Source organism: Entelurus aequoreus, linkage group LG16, assembly GCF_033978785.1.
Source record: "Entelurus aequoreus isolate RoL-2023_Sb linkage group LG16, RoL_Eaeq_v1.1, whole genome shotgun sequence".
NCBI classification, from domain to species: Eukaryota; Metazoa; Chordata; class Actinopteri; order Syngnathiformes; family Syngnathidae; genus Entelurus; species Entelurus aequoreus.
Genome location: NC_084746.1, coordinates 3,145,239 through 3,165,530, shown reverse-complemented (window position 1 = coordinate 3,165,530; position 20,292 = coordinate 3,145,239). Strand labels below are relative to the sequence as shown.

Sequence of the window (20,292 nt, the reverse complement as noted above, 5' to 3'; positions counted from 1 at the left end):
AATCATTTTTAAGGTTGTATTTTTTTCTCTAAAATTGCCTTTCTGAAAGTTATAAGAAGCAAAGTAAAAAAATTAATGAATTTATTCAAACAAGTGAAGACCAAGTCTTTAAAATATTTCTTTCTATTTGAGTTTTGTCTCTCTTAGAATTAAAAATGTCGGGCAAAGCGAGACCAGCTTGCTAGTAAATAAATACAATTTAAAAAATAGAGGCAGCTCACTGGTAAGTGCTGCTATTTGAGCTATTTTTAGAACAGGCCAGCGGGCTACTCATCTGGTCCTTACGGGCTACCTGGTTCCCGCGGGCACCGCGTTGGTGACCCCTGCTGTATAGTATTCCTCCAGCAATGGTCATGTGGGGACATAAATGATGATACTTTTGGAGGTAATCATTAAAGTCGGACATCACTGAAGGCCTAGGTGGGATACGCACGGCCCGCCACTGATCCGTGTCACTTTTACAATATTGGCTGCATTAAAAATGCACAAGAAGGTGCAGGTTTTATTCAACTGCACCTCTACACGATGAATTTTTATGCCTTATCTTTAAAACATTACCTTCGCATTAAGGCTGCTGGAAGTGTGCTCTTAACAGTGGCTGGCAGTCTCCAGTTTTTTTTAAACAATCACATGTCCTGATGAGTGACAGGAGGAGCTGTCATCTGGCCGTGACAGGAAGTTAACAGAGGTCAGATAGGAAAAGCTTAGAGAAGTACAATTTGGCTCCTTGCCTCTATTAAGATAACTCACTTATGAGCGGCTGATGCAAAAAGACGTCCCTTTCAATGTGCTGGAATGGCCACGGCTAGTGAACTTTCTTCTAATGACTCTGCATTTTGTCTTTACTCAAAGTAGATTATTGCATTTGTAATCCTGCACTCCTTGAATGGTGCCATAGCAGAGCCTGCTTGTGTGGTACTGTGGTCCTGCAGTGCCCCCTTGAGGAGGAAATACATGCTGCACATGATTGCTTTTAATGACGTTCAGTTTGTGGAAAAGTGCTGTGGATTTTTCACAGTATGCTTAAAGGCCTACTGAAATGATTTTTTTAAATTTAAACGGGAATAGCAGATCCATTCTATGTGTCATACTTGATCATTTCGCGATATTGCCATAATTTTGCGGAAAGGATTTAGTAGAGAAAATCGACGATAAAGTTCGCAACTTTTGGTATCTGATAAAAAAAAAAGCCTTGCCTGTAGCGGAAGTAGCGTGACGTCACAGGAGCTAGTATTCCTCACAATTCCCCGTTGTTTACAATGGAGCGAGAGAGATTCGGACCGAGAAAGTGACGATTACCCCATTAATTTGAGCGAGGATGAAAGATTCGTAGATGAGGAACGTTACAGTGAAGGACTAGAGAGGCAGTGCAGGGTGTATCTTTATTTGCTCTGACCGTAACTTAGGTACAAGCTGGCTCATTGGATTCCACACTCTCCTTTTTCTATTTTATTTTATTATCTATTATCTAGTTATTTGATTTATTATTGAACTTGATGCAAGTTATAACACTTTTTTTTATTTATTATTGAACTTGATGCAAGTTATAACACTTTTTTTGATTTATTATTGAACTTGATGCAAGTTATAACACTTTTATTTGATTTATTATTGAACTTGATGCAAGTTATAACACTTTTTTTGATTTATTATTGAACTTGATGCAAGTTATAACACTTTTTTTGATTTATTATTGAACTTGATGCAAGTTATAACACTTTTTTTGATTTATTATTGAACTTGATGCAAGTTATAACACTTTTGTTTTATTTATTATTGAATTGATGCAAGTTATTTTATTTGATATTGAACTTGATGCAAGTTATACCACAGCTGCACAGTTATTTTATTTATTATTGAACTTGATTTTATTTTATGTTATTGAGTTTGAATGTATAAAACTTGATGTTACCTGATGTTCGATAAATTTGAAAATGTTAAGCTTGGCATTAGCGTTCTGTTGGGGCGATGGGGGCAGGTGGGGCTTGAAAACTCCCCCTTGTCCAAAGTGGGGGATGACAAAAAAAGTTTGAGAACCACTGGTATAAGGTAAGACATATTATCTGGCGTTTTGTTTCGCAATATTATTACCTTCTGCACTGCAAAAAGTCAGTGTTCAAAAATAAGGAAAAAAAATACAAAAATGAGGGGTATTTTATTTGAACTAAGCAAAATTATCTGCCAATAGAACATGAAAATTTGGCTTGTCAAGACTTTCCAAAACAAGTAAAATTAGCTAACCTCAATGAACCCCAAAATAGCTTAAAATAAGTATATTCTCACTAATAACAAGTGCACTTTTCTTGGTAGAAAAAAAAGACACCTTTTTGCTAGAGATGTCCGATAAATGCTTTAAAATGTAATAGCGGAAAATATCGGTATCTTTTTTTTTATTATCGATATAAGTGTTTTTTTTGTTTTTTTTAATTAAATGAACATAAAAAACACAAGATACTCTTACAATTAGTGCACCAAACCAAAAAACCTCCCTCCCCCATTTACACTCATTCACACAAAAGGGTTGTTTCTTTCTGTTATTAATATTCTGCTTCCTACATTATATATCAATATATATCAATACAGTCTGCAAGGGATACAGTCCGTAAGCACACATGATTGTGCGTGCTGCTGCTCCACTAATAGTACTAACCTTTAACACTTCATTTTACTCATTTTTATTCATTACTAGTTTCTATGTAACTGTTTTTATATTGTTTTACTTTCTTTTTTATTCAAGAAAATGTTTTTAATTTATTTATCTTATTTTATGAATTTTTTAAAAAAGGACCTGATCTTCACCATACCTGGTTGTCCAAATTAGGCATAATAATGTGTTAATTCCACGACTGTATATATCGATATCAGTTGATATCGGTATCGGTAATTAAAGAGTTGGACAATATCGGAATATCGGATATTGGATATTATCGGACATCCCTACTTTTTGCTCAATATGTTGAAAAATATTCTTAAATAAGTAAATGCTAGTGCCATTATCTTGACATAATGATATGCGCTCGGCATCATGATTTTTTTTTTTCATGCTTGAAGTAAGAAATGATGACTTTAAAAAAGTAGTTTTCTACTTGTGAGTGTTGATGACACAGCTTTGCAACAGTTGATATTCTAGTTTCAAGCATGTTTTACTCAATATAGCTCATCAAATCTCAGCAACAAGCTGTAATATCTTACTGAGATCATTTAGGACCAAAACACTTAAAACAAGTAAAACACTCTAACATAAAATCTGCTTAGTGAGAAGAATGATCTTATCAGACAGAAAATAAGCAAATATCACCCTTATTTGACATATTTCATCTTACTTAGATTTCACTTTTTGCAGTGTGGTACCTGCTGATCTGCATTTGGGATCTGCATAAATCCTGAAAAATTGTGCGCGTCCGCCTTTGTAGTCCGTGTCGACACCGTAGTCCAGGGGTCACCAACCTTTTTGAAACCAAGAGCTACTTCTTGGGTAGTGATTAATGCGAAGGGCTACCAGTTTGATACACACTTAAATAAATTGCCAGAAATAGCCAATTTGCTCAATTTACCTTTAACTCTATGTTATTATTAATAATTAATGATATTTATCTTTGTGGAAACACTGATCATCTTAATGATTTCTCACAATAAATATATATAGAAACAGATAAATATTAATATGCAACACTTTATTTTTATATTTTCTCTAAGTGCACATTTTTCAAATTAAACATTTTCAAATGATCACTTCTAAGACAGTCTTGTGAAATCACAATATCCCATTTTAACTAGCTAGCCACTAACATTTTTGAACAAATCATGAATTACTTTGCACCATGTTTGTACAAATAATAACTCATGTAAAATACAAAAGTCAGTCAAAGTTGTTAAAATATATAACAAATTGGACCAAGCTATATTTCTAACAAACACAAATCATTATTTCTTCTAGATTTTCCAGAACAAAAATTTTAAAAGAAATTCAAAAGACTTTGAAATAAGATTTAAATTTGATTCTATAGATTTTCTAGATTTGCCGGAATCATTTTTTTGAATTTTAATCATAATAAGTTTGAAGAAATATTTCACAAATATTCTTCGTCGAAAAAACAGAAGCTAAAATGAAGAATTAAATTAAAATTTATTTATTATTCTTTACAATAACACATTTTTTTTACTTGAACATTGATTTAAATTGTCAGGAAAGAAGAGGAAGGAATTTAAAGGGTAAAAAGGTATATGTGTTTAAAAATCCTAAAATCATTTTTAAGGTTGTATTTTTTCTCTAAAATTGTCTTTCTGAAAGTTATAAGAAGCAAAGTAAAAAAAGAAATGAATTTATTTAAACAAGTGAAGACCAAGTCTTTAAAATATTTTCTTGGATTTTCAAATTCTATTTGAGTTTTGTCTCTCTTAGAATTAAAAATGTCGAGCAAAGCGAGACCAGCTTGCTAGTAAATAAATAACGTTTAAAAAATAGAGGCAGCTCACTGGTAAGTGCTGCTATTTGAGCTATTTTTAGAACAGGCCAGCGGGCTACTCATCTGGTCCTTACGGGCTACCTGGTGCCCGCGGGCACCGCGTTGGTGACCCCTGCCGTAGTCGATAAGCTTCTTCTTTTTCTCTATCTTCTTGTTATGTGACATTCATCCTCCGCTGTTGCCATTTCTAATATAAAGTAGTGTTAAGTTCTTACTTATATCTGTCAGTAAACTCACCATGAAAGCACTAAAACATACCGGTGTAGTGAGTTTACATTATTCACCCAAGGAACTTTAGTTATTAGAGTTCTGGTCGGACGTTTTTTCACGGGACATTGGCGGTGTTGTTGTTGTTTCCGGATGAGGAGATGCTGCTCCGTTATTGATTGAAGTAAAGAGTTAAGGTCATTAAAACAGTTAGCGCCATCTTTTGACACTTCTTCCACTCCCGTCCTTGCACCGCTACAACAAAGATGACGGGGAGAAGACGTCGTCCAAGGTGAGCCACGTAAATAAGACGGTTGCTTCCGGACGCGCCGTTTTGTGACTTGAAGATGATGTGTAAAACATCATCTATGCAACATTTTCAGCAAAGAACCACCATTACATGTTATGTCGACCACAAGGCATACTTGCCAACCCTCCCGAATTTTCCTGTCGTCACGTCCGCTTTTCCTTCATATAAACAGCGTGCCGGCCCAGTCACGTTATAACATCTACGGCTTTTGGCGAGTGCACAACTGCACACATAACAAGAAGGAGACGAAGCAGAAGAACGAAAAAGGGACAGTCATGGCGACGACGAGTGACAGAGAATAGAACGAGGATGGACAATTCAACCCTAAACTCACTCTTTTCCTGCAAATTAAATTTCACAGATGCACATCTACGGTCCATAATATCATCAAAAGGTTCAGAGAATCTGGAGAAATCACTCCACGTAAGCGGCATGGCCGGAAACCAACATTAAATGACCGTGACCTTCCATCCCTCAGACGGCACTGTATCAAAAACCGACATCAATCTCTAAAGGATATCACCACATGGGCTCAGGAACACTTCAGAAAACCACTGTCAGTAACTACAGTTGGTCGCTACATCTGTAAGTGCAAGTTAAAACTCTACTATGCAAAGCGAAAGCCATTTATCAACAACACCCAGAAACGCCGCCCGACATCATCTAAGATGGACTCATGCGAAGTGGAAAAGTGTTCTGTGGTCTGACGAGTCCACATTTCAAATTGTTTTTGGAAATATTCGACATCGTGTCATCCGGACCAAAGGGGAAGCGAACCATCCAGACTGTTATCGACGCAAAGTGTAAAAGGCAGCATGTGTGATGGTATGGGGGTGTATTAGTGGCCAAGACATGGGTAACTTACACATCTGTGAAGGCACCATTAATGCTGAAAGGTACATACAGGTTTTGGAGCAACATATGCTGCCATCTAAGCGCCGTCTTTTTCATGGACGCCCCTGCTTATTTCAGCAAGACAATGCCAAGCCACATTCAGCACGTGTTACAACAGCGTGGCTTCGTAAAAAAAAAGAGGAGAGTATATTTACAGCTAGAATTCACCAACTCAAGTATTTCATACATATATATATATATATATATATATATATGTATGAAATACTTGAGTTATATATATATATATATGTATGAAATACTTGAGTTATATATATATATATATATATATATATATATATAACTCAAGTATTTCATACATATATATATATATATATAACTCAAGTATTTCATACATATATATATATATATATATATATATATATATATATATATATATATATATATATATATATATATATATATATATATATATATATATATATATATATATATATATATATATATATGTATGAAATACTTGAGTTGGTATTTATATATATATATATATATATATATATATATATATATATATGTGTATGAAATACTTGAGTTGGTGAATTCTAGCTATATATATATATATATATATTTTTTTTTAATTTTATTATACATATAAATAAAATAAATACTTGAATTTCAGTGTTCTGGAGGCTATCCAGTAGATGGCAGCATTGTCCTGTTTAACTTCTCCGTTCATGAATGAGTATATCATTTCGGCCACCGTGTTCAATGGAGAAGTCTGTTCTACAAAATGTACAGGCAACATACCCCTTCCCCTTCGAACTGTCCTGGATGAACTGAAATTCTTGTATCCATTCGTTTTGGAACCTGCAAGCGTATTTCTTCATCTTACTCGTCGACGGCGTCGCCATGTCTGTAACTTCCTCGTTCTTCTGCTTCGTCTCCTTGTTGTGTGCGCAGTTGTGCACTCTACTCTCTAAAAGCCCTAGATGTTATGACGTCATTGGGCAGGCAAGCTGTTTATATTGTGGGAAAGCGGACGTGAGAACAGGCTGTCCCCACTCAGATCCGCATTGAGCTGGAGGGGGCGTGGCCTCCAGCTCCGGCTGAATACCGGGAGTTTGTCGGGAGAAAATTTCTGCCGGGAGGTTACCGGGAGAGGCGCTGAATACCGGGAGTCTCCCGGTAAAACCGGGAGGGTTGGCAAGTATGCACAGTGGTGAACATGCCCTTTCCCAACTAGTTTGGCACGTGTTGCAGCCATGAAGTTAATTATTATTTGCAAAAAATAAATAAAGTTTATGAGTTTGAACATGAAATATGTTGTCTTTGTAGCATATTCAACTGAATATGGGTTGAAAAGGATTTGCAAATCATTGTATTCCGTTTATATTTACATCTAACACCATTTCCCAACTCATATGGAAACGGGGTTTGTACGTTAACAAACACAAACATTATGAAAATTGGTACCGGTGAGTACTGGTATCGTGGGTACCGCTTCGGTTCAAATACGAGAGGTGCGAAGAGATGCATGCATTCATTTTGCAATGGCCTCACTTTAATAGTATGGAGTTTTTTTCTTTAAGGCAGGGGTGTCCAAAGTGCGGCCCGGGGGCCATTTGCGGCCCGCAGCTAATTGTTTACCGGCCCGCCACACATTCTGGAAATACTATTGTAAAAATAAAAAAGAACATTAAAAAAAGTGGAATGAGATGAAATCTAACGAGAAAAAGTTGCAATGTTGACACAAAAGCTGCCATGCAGGCTGTTTTTTTCTTTCTTTTGTCTTTCTTCATTTTTCTTTTTTTGCCATTGCTCAAAAAAAAAAAAAGACAAAAAATCCATGTTGTAATGAATTATTTTCAGGGCTCCAATTACTTCAAATATTTCCCTTTAAAATGTTTTATGTGGTAAATATTGCATATATCGTGTAGTAGCCATATAAAAACATCAAAGTGTTCTTTGACAAAAGCGCATAAAACAAACAAAATAATAGTTCCAGCATAAAATGGACAGATATATCTGAAGTTGATCTCGTAACTTAAGTGTTGAAAGTAAAAGAAAAACCTAATAAAAATGTATCACTTTATGAGTGGGGCACCTTTTGGATCCCAAATATATTTAGTGATTTTTTATTTATATTTTCACTGTGATTACTCAAAAATATGAAATAATTCAAATCAATGGTGTCCTGCATTATTGATCTTTTAGGGCTCTAATTACTAAATACTGCATATTTCAGTTTTGCTATAAAAAAAACTAAGTGGTTTTTGACAGAAAAGGCATAAAACATTTTTTTTAATTTGTATTACTTTATACCAGGGGTCACCAACGTGGTGCCCGCGGGCACCAGGTAGCCCGTAAGGACCAGATGAGTAGCCCGCTGGCCTGTTCTAAAAATAGCTCAAATAGCAGCACTTACCAGTGAGCTGCCTCTATTTTTTAAATTTTATTTATTTACTAGCAAGCTGGTCTCACTTTGCCCGACATTTTTAATTCTAAGAGAGACAAAACTCAAATAGAATTTGAAAATCCAAGAAAATATTTTAAAGACTTCGTCTTCACTTGTTTGAATAAATTCATAATTTTTTTTACTTTGCTTCTTATAACTTTCAGAAAGACAATTTTAGAGAAAAAATACAACCTTAAAAATGATTTTAGAATTTTTAAACACATATACCTTTTTACCTTTTAAATTCCTTCCTCTTATTTCCTGACAATTTAAATCAATGTTCAAGTAAAAAAAAAAATTATTGTAAAGAATAATAAATACATTTTAAATTAATTCTTCATTTTAGCTTCTGTTTTTTCGACAAAGAATATTTGTGAAATATTTCTTCAAACTTATCATGATTAAAATGCAAAAAAATTATTCTGGCAAATCTAGAAAATCTGTAGAATCAAATTTAAATCTTATTTCAAAGTCTTTTGAATTTCTTTTAAAATTTTTGTTCTGGAAAATCTAGAAGAAATAACGATTTGTCTTTGTTAGAAATATAGCTTGGTCCAATTTGTTATATATTCTAACAAAGTGCAGATTGGATTTTAACCTATTTAAAACATGTCATCAAAATTATAAAATTAATCTTAATCAGGAAAAATTACTAATGATGTTCCATGAATTCTTTTTTTAATTTTTTCAAAAAGATTCGAATTAGCTAGTTTTTCTCTTCTTTTTTTCGGTTGAATTTTGAATTTTAAAGAGTCGAAATTGAAGATAAACTATGTTTCAAAATTTAATTGTCATTTTTTTCGTGTTTTTCTCCTCTTTTAAACCGTTCAATTAAGTGTAAATATTATTAATTATTAATAATAACATAGAGTTAAAGGTAAATTGAGCAAATTGGCTATTTCTGGCAATTTATTTAAGTGTGTATCAAACTGGTAGCCCTTCGCATTAATCACTACCCAAGAAGTAGCTCTTGCTTTCAAAAAGGTTGGTGACCCCTGCTTTATATCAACTTGAAGTTGATATAGAGCAGGGGTCGGCAACCCAAAATGTTGAAAGAGCCATATTGGACCAAAAAAACAAAAACAAATCTGTCTGGAGCCGCAAAAAATCAAAAGCCATATTACATGTGTCATGAGATATAAATTTAATTAAGAGGACTTAAAGGAAACTAAATTAGCTCAAATATAGCTACGAATTAGGCATAATGATGCAATATGTACATATAGCTAGCCTAAATAGCATGTTAGCATCGATTAGCTTGCAGTCATGCAGTGACCAAATATGTCTGATTAGCACTTCACACAAGTCAATAACATCAACAAAACTCACCTTTGTGCACTCATGTACGACGTTAAAAGTGTGGTGGACAAAATGAGACAGAAAAAGAAGTGGCATAAAACACGTCCTAGAAAGTCGGAGAAAGTTATGCATGTAAACAGACTATACGGTGAGTTCAAGGACCGCCAAAATAAGTAGGACAAAACGGCGCTCGCCAAATACTTGAATCAGTGAAGCATATTTAATATAAACAGTGTGATTTATAACAATTACGGAGGTTTGTGTCATGTTTGTCCTCCTACAGAAACCATACTAAAACAAAAAAATGGATTTTTTTCCCCTCATCTTTTTCCATTCTTCATACATTTTTGAAAAATCTCCAGAGAGCCACTAGGGCGGCGCTAAAGATCTAGAGCCGCGGGTTGCCGACCCCCGATATAGAGATTTACTGTAAGCGTTAATTAAAAATTAAATTTTTTTTAACATTTTAATGACTGAGACCCTTTATAGTCCCCGGGAGCCCTAAAGGTAAAATAAATAAAAAATGCATATATTTTGTTATGGTTTGAAAATGAAAAACATCAAAATGGCCCCCACATGCTTTAAAGGCCTACTGAAAGCCACTACTACCGACCACGCAGTCTGATAGTTTATATATCAATGATGAAATCTTAACATTATAACACATGCCAATATGGCCGGGTTAACTTATAAAGTGACATTTTAAATTTGCCGCTAAACTTCCGGTTCGAAACGCCTCTGAGGATGACGTATGCGCGTGACGTAGACCGGCGAACACGGGTATGCCTTCCACATTGAAGCCAATACGAAAAAGCTCTGTTTTCATTTCATAATTCCACAGTATTCTGGACATCTGTGTTCGTGAATATGTTGCAATCATGTTCATTGCATTATGGAGAAGGAAGCTGAGCAAGCAAAGAAGAAAGTTGTCGGTGCGAAATGGACGTATTTTTCGAACGTAGTCAGCAACAACAGTACACAGCCGGCGCTTCTTTGTTTACATTCCCGAAAGATGCAGTCAAGATGGAAGAACTCGGATAACAGAGACTCTAACCAGGAGGACTTTTGACTTCGATACACAGACGCCTGTAGAGAACTGGGACAACACAGACTCTTACCAGGATTACTTTGATTTGGATGACAAAGACGCAGACGTGCTACTGTGAGTATGCAGCTTTGGCTTCTAAACATTTGATCGCTTGACCGTATGTGCGCAACTTTTTTTTGCGTATGTACGTAACTTTTTAAAAATATATAAGCTTTATGAACCTTGGGTTAGGTGAACGGTCTTTTGGGCTGAGTGATTGTGTGTGTTGATCAGGTGTTTGAATTGTATTGGCGTGTTCTATGGAGCTAGGAGCTAGCAGAGGAGCTAGGAGCTAGCATAACAAACACGCAGGTGTTTTTATGCAGGATTAATTTGTGGCATATTAAATATAAGCCTGGTTGTGTTGTGGCTAATAGAGTATATATATGTCTTGTGTTTATTTACTGTTTTAGTCATTCCCAGCTGAATATCAGGTCCCACCCGCCTCTCACAGCATCTTCCCTATCTGAATAGCTTCAACTCCCCACTAGTCCTTCACTTGCACTTTACTCATCCACAAATCTTTCATCCTCGCTCAAATTAATGGGGAAATTGTCGCTTTCTCGGTCCGAATCTCTCTCACTTCATGCGGCCATCATTGTAAACAATAGGGAACTTTGCGTATATGTTCAACTGACTACGTCACGCTACTTCCGGTAGGGGCAAGCCTTTTTTTTATCAGATACCAAAAGTTGCAATCTTTATCGTCGTTGTTCTATACTAAATCCTTTCAGCAAAAATATGGCAATATCGCGAAATGATCAAGTATGACACATAGAATAGATCTGCTACCCCCGTTTAAATAAAAAAAATTCATTTCAGTAGGCCTTTAATTTTTCCGTGTGCGGCCCTCAGTGGAAAAAGTTTGGACACCCCTGTTTTAAGCGAACCTTGCCTGCTGCATTGCAAATTTCGACGGAAGGCGGCGAGAGAGACTTCTTTATTTTCCAGGCAGCCTGCCAGCTGAAAGCAGGAGGGACCATAATTCAGCCCCTTGTAATCCATGGCAACCTCATCTGTCGAACAAAACGGGAGGCGGGTAAATGGGCGGGCGAGTGCTACTTGCACTAGACGGGTTGGTGCGCCTGCATTGGGAGCTCACTGGGGGCATTTGAGGCCAAAGTTCCCCCCCGAGAGGACTTGACAAATGGTACAGTCTGAAGCTGTAGCTGCCAACACACTGGATGTCTGCTTTTAGGGGGTAGAGAGAAACCGAGAGTCCGCCCAGCCACAGCCAAGCATCTTCCTTCCTCGACATGTACAAAGCCAGGCGCCGCTCTCAGAGATGTGAGTATCAAGATGGCCATTTAACCACACCTTTTTTTACGCTTACTTGTGCCTTTAAGATCTCCAATTGGACGAATCACATCAGTGGCAGTTGGGGAGAAAAGTTCCTCAGATCAGGTTGTTATGTAGAAGAGGTGCGTTACTGTGAATAATTGGCATTCACGGGCTTGTTTTGGTCGTGCATGCTGTTAGTTTGATTGATTGATTGAGACGTTTATTGACATCTTAAAGAATTGAATCCATGTAATGCTTTAAAAGAGCCAAAAGGCTTGTTTCCATTGTGGTCCATTACATATTCATCACATTTGATACATTCAATAATAAATTATATATATAATCTGTAACATGTATATAAAAAATATGTTAAAAAAAAAATGGATAAATGATATACATATACACAGTATACATGTCAGGTGATTTGAAAAACAATGTATATATATATATATATATATATATATATATATATATATATATATATATATATATATATATATATATATATATATATATATATATATACACTATGTACATGACTATGCACATGTTGACTCCAAGAGCGTGCAAAAGAGAATGAGAAAATATATACACTATAACCACATATAAATATATATACACTATAACCACATATAAATATATATGCACTATAACCACATATAAATATATATACACTATAACCACATATAAATATATATGCACTATAACCACATATAAATATATATACACTATAACCACATATAAATATATATACACTATAACCACATATAAATATATATACACTATAACCACATATAAATATATATGCACTATAACCACATATAAATATATATACACTATAACCACATATAAATATATATTTACACTATAACCACATATAAATATATTTACACTATAAACACATATAAATATATATACACTATAACCACATATAGATATATATACACTATAACCACATATGAATATACTGTATATACACTATAACCACATATAAATATATATACACTATAAACACATATAAATATATATACACTATAAACACATATAAATATATATATACACTATAACCACATATAAATATATATATACACTATAACCACATATATATATATATACACTATAACCACATATAAATATATATACACTATAACCACATATAAATATATATACACTATAACCACATATAAATATATATACACTATAACCACATATAAATATATATACACTATAACCACATATAAATATATATACACTATAACCACATATAAATATATATACACTATAACCACATATAAATATATATGCACTATAACCACATATAAATATATATACACTATAACCACATATAAATATATATTTACACTATAACCACATATAGATATATATACACTATAACCACATATGAATATACTGTATATACACTATAACCACATATAAATATATATACACTATAACCACATATAAATATATATACACTATAACCACATATAAATATATATACACTATAACCACATATAAATATATATGCACTATAACCACATATAAATATATATACACTATAACCACATATAAATATATATACACTATAACCACATATAAATATATATGCACTATAACCACATATAAATATATATACACTATGTTGGCCCTGTGATGGGGTGGCGACTTGTCCAGGGTGTACCCCGCCTTCCGCCCGATTGTAGCTGAGATAGGCTCCAGCGCCCCCCGCGACCCCGAAGGGAATAAGCGGTAGAAAATGGATGGATGGATGGATGGATCTGCAAATTGTAGCTTTTTAACATAGTTTTGCATGTAGATTCATTCCAGTTGACTCTTCCAAAGTGCCTGCTTTGTCATGCTGTCATTCCTGCGACTGCACTGTTTGAGGGAGACAAAAACAAACCCTCTCAGGTGTAATAAAAGGTAAAAAAGTGGCAGCTTTCTGTGCCCTTGAGACAAGATCATAGAGTATTGAAGTCCCGCCTGTCAGATTTACGGGGCAAAGGCGTAGATGGAATCTCGGTGCACTGTCATCTTTGGAAGCATCATTCATATTCACACAGGTGCCTGCGTGGTCTCCTCCTCAAATATTTTGCTCACCTGCTTCGAAGATGCTCCTTCATCTTTTATAACTGACAGACTTCAAATGGGGAACTTTTCTTTTTTTTTTCTTTACAAAAGCCCAGGCATTAAGTGTGCCAAGGTTTGGCCCTGATGTTAGTAATAGTGAAAGTAAAATTATAAATTGATGGGGGGGTTTTTTCAGCATTTTCAGTCAAATAAATAAACAAAGAAATAATGTTGACAGAAAAATAGTCTATTGAAAAATGTAATAAGAATTTTTTTTTTTAATATTTAAGAATAAGTGCGGGTTGTATGATAAATAAGATGATAATTATCAATATAATAATAAGTACACAGTAAGTACAGTACATTAGTATATATGTTTTTAAAGTATTTCCACCAAGTGCTCCATAAGGATTTTAAATAAACTATGAAGTTGTCCCTCGTTAAAGGCCTACTGAAAGCCACTACTAGCGACCACGCAGTCTGATAGTTTATATATCAATGATGAAATCTTAACATTGCAACACATGCCAATACGGCCGGGTTAACTTATAAAGTGACATTTTAAATTTCCCGCTAAACTTCCGGTTGAAAACGTCTATGTATGATGACGTATGCGCGTGACGTCACCAGTTAAACGGAAGTATCGGTACCCCATTGAATCCAATACAAAAAGCTCTGTTTTCATCTCAAAATTCCACAGTATTCTGGACATCTGTGTTGGTGAATCTTTTGCAATTTGTTTAATGAACAATGAAGACTGCAAAGAAGAAAGTTGTAGGTGGGCTCGGTGTATTAGCGGCTGGCTGCAGCAACACAACCAGGAAGACTTTGACTCGGATAGCTGACGCGCTAGCCGCCGCTAGCCACCGACCGCACGGATGATCGTGGTGAAGTCCTTCGTCCTTCCGTCGATCGCTGGAACGCAGGTGAGCACGGGTGTTGATGAGCAGATGAGGGCTGGCTGGCGTAGGTGGAGCGCTAATGTTTTTATCATAGCTCTGTGAGGTCCCGTTATACTAAGTTAGCTTCAATGGCGTCGTTAGCAACAGCATTTTTAAGCTTCGCCAAGCTGGAAAGCATTAACCGTGTATTTACATGTCCATGGTTTAATAGTATTGTTGATTTTCTGTCTATCCTTCCAGTCAGGGATTTATTTATTTTGTTTCTATCTGCAGTTAAGCCCGATGCTATCACGTTAGCTCCCTAGCTAAGTTAGCTTCAATGGTGTCGTTAGCAACAGCATTGTTAACCTTTGCCAAGCTGGAAAGCATTAACCGTGTAGTTACATGTCCATGGTTTAATAGTATTGTTGATCTTCTGTCTATCCTTCCAGTCAGGGATTTATTTATTTTGTTTCTATATGCAGTTAAGCACGATGCTATCACGTTAGCTCCGTAGCTAAAGGGTTTCGTCGATGTATTGTCGTGGAGATAAAAGTCACTGTGAATGTCCATTTCCCGTTCTCGACTCTCATTTTCAAGAGGATATAGTATCCCAGGTGGTTTGAAATACAAATCCGTGATCCACAATAGAAAAAGGAGAAAGTGTGGAATCCAATGAGCCAGCTTGTACCTAAGTTACGGTCAGAGCGAAAAAAGATATGTCTTGCACTGCACTCTAGTCCGTCACTCTAACGTTCCTCATCCATGAATCTTTCATCCTCGCTCAAATTAATGGGGTAATCCTCGCTTTCTCGGTCCGAATAGCTCTAGCTGTGTTGAAAACAATAGGAAAATATGAGGAGGCAATCAACTGACTACGTCACGCTACTTCCGGTAGGGGCAAGGCTTTTTTTTATCAGAGACCAAAAGTTGCGAACTTTATCGTCGTTGTTCTCTACTAAATCCTTTCAGCAAAAATATGGCAATATCGCAAAATGATCAAGTATGACACATAGAATGGATCTGCTATCCCCGTTTAAATAAATAAAAATCATTTCAGTAGGCCTTTAAATAGCTGCAGCATAACATACATAAGTAACAAACAGCATAATAACAACATAGCTGTAAAGCAAGGAAGGCACACACTACATACACAAAGCCTAACCAGCCGTTTTTTTCTCTCAAGGAATTCTGAAATAAAATCATGTCTGAAGCCCAGAACACTATACGCATTTCCCCAGTTTTAGTTTAGAGATAAGGAAAGATTGGCCTGGCCCACTAGCATCCCTCTTTATGTTTGTGAACTTTATAGTCTATACATTTAGAGTGATGTGATAATCAAACACACTAGAAGTCTAGAATGAAAGAGTATATAAGAGAATTGACAGAGTGTGTGTACCTTCAGTGCGCAGTGCCTCGTTAAAATCCAGCCGCTGTTGCTTAGGAGGTGAAGTGTGTCTCTCTTTACTAGCTTCGTCGAAGCATGTTGCTTTTGTAGCTGTTTCGGCAGATTTGAATTGCTAGGATAGGTTTTTTGATCCAAGACACAACTTACACTTAACTGAAATGTTCTTTTCTTTGTGGTCGACAAAAGAAAAGTAGTGAGAATATCTCCATGTTAAGAAACTTGGCTTCGGGCTTCGCCATGACGTCTTGTTAGTAAACACAGACACGCCCCCTCCCACACACACACATACAGCGCGCTGTGAGCCTCTTCCTTGTCGCCTCTTCCGCAGCGCTCCAACAAAACACACTCAGATCTTCTCAGTTTCTAGCCGATACTACATAAATCAAATCAAATCAACTTTAATTATAAAGCACATTTAAAATTTACCACAGGGGTAGCCAAAGTGCTGTACAATGGGCAGGTTAAAAGATAATACGAGAACCGAGCAAACACAACAAAAACAGAGCACGATAAAAAATAACTAACTAAAATAAATAGAACATAAAAACAGGTTCACAGCAGGTGTATTATGGGGCGTCATAGCAGGATGGAGATCACTCAGTGTTCAAAAACATGGAATAAAAGTATGTTTTTAAGAGAGATTTAAAAAGAGGAAGAGAGGAGGCCTGTCTAACACTCAGAGGTAGGTCGTTCTAGAGCTTGGGAGCAGCAGCGGTGAAAGCTCTGTCACCTCTAAGCTTCAGCCTTGTGTCAGGGACGGTCAGTAGCAGCTGATCGGCTGATCTTAGGGATCGGGTGGGGCAGTAAGGCTGAAGGAGGTCGGAGAGACATGTTGGCGCGAGGTCGTTTAGACATTTAAAAACAAATAGAAGGAGTTTAAAATTGATTCGGTACCCACATAAAAAATAACGTAAAATAACGCAGTAACGCATCATGTAGTAACAGTAACTGAGTTACTGAATATAAAAAATAACGCGTTAGATTACTATTTACTGCCGAAAGTAACAGTGTTACAGTAACACGTGTAGTAGAATTTCTGACCTTTGACCTCTATTTCATGTTTGTCAAGAATGTACGCTCATTTAAAGGCCTACTGAAATGAAATTTTTTTATTTAAACGGGGATAGCAGATCTATTCTATGTGTCATACTTGATCATTTCGCGATATTGCCATATTTTTGCTGAAAGGATTTAGTATAGAACAACGACGATAAAGATCGCAACTTTTGGTATCTGATAAAAAAAAGGCTTGCCCCTACCGGAAGTAGCGTGACGTAGTCAGTTGAACATATACGCAAAGTTCCCTATTGTTTACAATGATGGCCGCATGAAGTGAGAGAGATTAGGACCGAGAAAGCGACAATTTCCCCATTAATTTGAGCGAGGATGAAAGATTTTTAAATGAGGAAAGTGCAAGTGAAGGGCTAGTGGGGAGTGGAAGATGCTGTGAGAGGCGGGGGTGACCTGATATTCAGCTGGGAATGACTACAACAGTAAATAAACACAAGACATATATATACTCTATTAGCCACAACACAACCAGGCTTATATTTAATATGCCACAAATTAATCCCGCATAAAAACACCTAGGTGTTTGTTATGCTAGCTCCTAGCTCCTAGCTACTAGCTACTAGCTCGAGCTAGTTATAGCTCGAGCGGGTAATATGGACGGGATCCCGTATATATAACCCGCCAATACAATTCAAACACCTGCACAACACACACACTCACTCAGCCCAAACAACCGTTCACCTAACCCAAGGTTCATAAAGCTTATATATTTAATCAAAGTTACGTACATGACACGCACGTACGGGCAAGCAATCAAATGTTTGGAAGCGCGCGGGTGGGACCTGATATTCAGCTGGGAATGACTACAACAGTAAATAAACACAAGACATATATATACTCTATTAGCCACAACACAACCAGGCTTATATTTAATATGCCACAAATTAATCCTAATGCTAGCTCCTAGCTCCTAGCTACTAGCTCGAGCTAGTTATAGCAAGCGATCAAATGTTTGGAAGCGCAGCTGTGTACTCACGTTATTGCAACTGTGTATCCAAATCAAAGTCCTCCTGGTTAGAGTCTCTGTTGTCCGAGTTCTTCCATCTTGACTGCATCTTTCGGGAATGTAAACAAAGAAGCGCCGGCTGTGTACGTGTTGTTGCTGACTTCCCTCGCAAAATAGACACGTCGCACCGACAACTTTCTTCTTTGCTTGCTCAGCTTCTTTCTCCACAATGCAATGAACAAATTGCAACAGATTCACCAACACAGATGTCCAGAATACTGTGGAATAATGAGATGAAAACAGAGCTATTTCGTATCGACTTCAATGGTGTCCGAATACTTCCGTTTCAATGATTGACGTCACGCGCATACGTCAACCCTCAGAGGCGTTTCGAACCGGAAGTTTAGCGGGAAATTTAAAATTGCACTTTATAAGTTAACCCGGCCGTATTGGCATGTGTTGCAATGTTAAGATTTCATCATTGATATATAAACTATCAGACTGCGTGGTCGGTAGTAGTGGCTTTCAGTAGGACTTTAATTTCTCTTCTATTCTGTGCCATTGAATGAACCGGGTGTGGGACAAAAGTGAATATTAAGTCGTGCCAACCTGTCTACAGAATGTTTTGATTGTCTAAGTATGATTAAGGGATCCAAGAGTGTTGCAAAAACAAACACGTCGAAGACCACAAGAGTGACGCACGATAACACATGGCACACTGACAAAGCTTAACCTTTTGTTACTATAACAATCTACAAGGTTAATGTAGGTTGCTTCTCTTTCTTCCCCTCCATTTTTCTGCATTCTTTCGTATCTCAAGTTATCATTACGTATATGTATTGTTGCATTTGAACAATTGTATTGTTGATAATAAAGGTAAAGTATTGGTATTGTTTATTATCAATAGCACTATTTCTATTGGTATTCATATTGCTCCATTTTTAGTGTAATAATGCTCATTGTCATTTCTGTATTTTTTTTTTCTCATTTTCGCTAACTGCTTATTTGCTATTACTTTTACCATCATATTTGTACATGTCGTATTTGCTGATGTTGCTCTGTTGTTGTTGTTGTTGTTGTTGTGTTTGCTGTTGTTGTTTTTGTCTCTCTGTCTAATCCCCCTCTTGTCCCCACAATTCCCCCCTCTGTCTTCCTTTTTCTCTCTTTCTATCCCCTCCTGCTCCGGCCCGGCTGCACCAAATGATAATATAAATACATTTAATAAAGTCAAAATACAAGTAAGGCAACAAGAGAAGTATCCTACACTTCTCTTTTGTAAAGTAAATCTGAACAGCCAATATGGGCATCTACATCTGCTATGTGATTTGCCCGAGAAGCTGGGCAGGACATTATTAAAAAAAAAAAAAAAAAGTGACGCACGAGAAAAAACAGAGTGACGCACGAAGAGACAGATAAAAATGGCAGGAGACCGGGACTCGAGAGAGATTGCTTTTTGTGAGTCCTCCGGAGGACGGCCGTTTGTTTGCAGGGACAAAACAATCCAACTTATACACTTTTGACTATGAGGAAATAAACTTGTTGTACTAAATTCACTTTTGTTGCTGTTTAAGCTCTGGACAATCCACCACACATGTTAGTCCCAACACTACTTACAGTAGACACACATCTTAGTAGGCTTTGTTTTGCTTTTGGCCCCAAACAACAACACTGAATAAAGATGTGGCCACTCATATTCCCTTATAGTCTGCATGAAACAACATCCAGCTCTTCTTCTGAGGTGCTCTGCTTAGATATAGACCTAAAAAAGAGGTCTACTTCAGCATGAGGAACCCAGCCCCTGCCTCCAAAGCTCCAATTTGGTTGCTTAGCAATGCAGTCTGCCTCCTCAAATTTGAAATGATTCTCATGCCAACATGTATATACATTTGCAATGTTTTGTTTGTTTGTATTCATATGAGGGTGCCATAATGACTGTAATTAATCCGAGGCCGGTTGTAC

General features: G+C 36.4%; 1 protein-coding gene across 7 annotated transcripts in view; it reads left to right on the top strand.

The window, feature by feature from the left end:
- Positions 1-20,292, top strand: part of LOC133631517 (RNA-binding Raly-like protein) — a 106,586-nt gene that overhangs the window by 62,958 nt on the left and 23,336 nt on the right. The window contains exon 1 of one of the 7 annotated variants that reach the window (XR_009821481.1): positions 11,753-11,963. The exons of the other annotated variants lie outside the window; for them this stretch is intronic. The gene's annotated coding sequence lies outside the window, so the exon portion shown is untranslated. Of the gene's footprint in view, positions 1-11,752; positions 11,964-20,292 lie in introns of those variants that run through there. 7 annotated transcript variants of the gene reach the window in all.